Below are 2,500 nucleotides of genomic sequence, written 5' to 3'. Positions count from 1 at the left end.
GCAACACACTTCAGCTGACAGTGATACTGCAACCACAAAGTGCACCACACTTTGGATACCATCATCATCATCATCATCATCATCAGGCTCACATATTCTCCTGTTTTGAAATGTTTTGAACAATGAATTGCCTATTTGATTAGTGATTCTCGTGGTGTGCTGGATATTTTACAATATGGCTTTACTAAAGGACATTCCAGTTTAACTAATCTTATAGGCTTTTGTTACCTGGACCAGGGTTTCTCAGTTGCTATAGTCTAGCTTGAATTTGCTAAGGCATTTTATTCTGTTCCCCATGGTACTAATATTAGAATTAGGTCTGATATTAAAACAAATCCTTATAAAATTAGTTGGGTAGATAGTTGGCCAATATATCAGAAGTTTATGAGGAAAAAGTCAAGCCTTCATTTTCAGAACCAAAAGGTAGTTTCAGTGGGGTACCTTGGGGTTCAGTGATGGGGCCTGTTTGGTATATTTATGATGTTTCATAGATTCACATAAAAATCTGCCTCAGCAAGTTTGCAGATGACACAAAGGTTGGTGTATTATCTCAGCCCTAACCAACCAAAGGAGTTTGCAAGTTATTTAGATTTCCTAACTCAATGCTCCAAGTCAACAGGGATTCTGTTTAATGCCAAGAAATGCTTTGTTATGCATTTTGGAAAAATACAATTGTAGAATTCCATATGCCTTGGACAGGTACACTCTGTGGTGGAGTCTGTAAAAGATCTACATATTTTTGCTGTACGATTATCTAAAATTCAACAAGCATATTTCTACAGGTGTTACAGCATCTTTTGTACCATCAGGTGAAACCTCTGTAGTCGGATGGAGAGTGTTCAAAGTCTTTCAGCAGAATAATGTTAGCATTGTTTGGGTATTTCCATTACAACAATAGACTGAAGAAATATTTTTTTTCTGTTGGGTGAAAAAATTATATGGAGCTAGTCACTCAGCTGCCTCGACATTGAAAAAATATTTTGAGCTCTCTCTGCTTACTGCTTGCTGCTTCTTGCTGTGGGATGGATTTGAGGTGTTCTTAAGACACTCAGTCTTGCTGGCTGGATTTTGCTAAAATTTAAAGTCTGGTTATATTTGCATTCACAGTCTGTTGCATACAGAAACTTGCAGAATATACACTGATGAGAGAATATACTTTGCAGCATCAACTTTAGAGAGCAGTAACAAATAACTTTTTATAATAAACCAAACGGAACCACGTTACAGCTTAAAAGTACTGTTCCAACTTTACTTCTCATATAGTACAGATGATGTGAGAGATATAACATTTACCTTAGGACTTGTGTCCCTACCATACCTCTAACATAACTGGATTTATACAGCTCTTTATATACAGTTTTAGTCCTGTAGAAACAATACTAAGCTTCCTTGTTTAACAATGTCTTGTAAGAGACCAGCTTTTCTGACAGTGTGAATATCCTGTAACAGTGTCCTGATGTCCATGTAGAAAAACATATTTTTGAGGAAACACATTGTTCTGTATTTTATTTGGATCTGTGTATATGAACATATGTTCTTGTGCCAATGCTGATAAGCATATCCTGTTTTTTATGCAGAAAAACATATTTTTGAGAAAACACATTGTCAGAGATCAGTTTTTCTGACAGTGTGAACATCCTGTATTTTATTTGGATCTTTGTATAAAAAACATCTGTTTTTGTGCCATATCCTGTTTTTCATGCAGAAAAACATATTTCTGAGAAAACACATTGTCACAGTGTCATAAACATATCCTGTTGTTTTAGGAAACATATTGTGTCCATTTTTTATATATACAGAAAAGCATGTCAGTGTTCTTTAAAAGCAGATTTTGCATTTTTGCTCTTGCATACATCCTGTTTCTGAGTCTGTAAGGGAAAAATGTCCATTCAGCAGATTCCTTTTCCAAGCCATGGTCATTTTGTATGACTGCTGATCACATATTACTAAACTCTGTTTCTGCATTTAAGCAAGCCTTTTCTTTCAGCATATTTACAACATAACTAATTTCAGACTAATATTCATAAAATCTAACATTGGGTACAGGTTAATAACAACAGACCTAATTTTAATGTATAGGTGTGAAAGTGATGAGACTCATTAACCATCTTGGGTGATAACTTTTTGAGACTGTGCGTCAATAAGAAATAATGTTCTTTTGATTGACTTGCAAAATCTAGATCTGGGTTAAAGGATGGGGCGTTCATGAAGTAATCTACCTATGAGCACTAGATCATTAAATCTAGATCTGGGTTAAAGGATGGGGTGTTCATGAAGTAATCTACCTATGAGCACTAGATCATTAAATCTAGATCTGGGTTAAAGGATGGGGTGTTCATGAAATAATCTACCTATGAGCACTAGATCATTAGATACTGTTACTACCTTCAAAACGCTTTAGACAAATGGCTTTCGTCAAAAGTGTTTGAACCAGAGCTTATGCATGGTAAATATACCACAACGAGGAGTCTGACTTATTCTCGTAATACATTGAAGATCA

The sequence above is a fragment of the Protopterus annectens genome, chromosome 3.part1 (assembly GCF_019279795.1).
Source record: "Protopterus annectens isolate FY-2018-M chromosome 3.part1, PAN1.0, whole genome shotgun sequence".
In the NCBI taxonomy this organism is placed as follows: Eukaryota; Metazoa; Chordata; order Ceratodontiformes; family Protopteridae; genus Protopterus; species Protopterus annectens.
The sequence above is the reverse complement of the archived record's forward strand: the minus strand, read 5'-3'. Positions refer to the sequence as shown.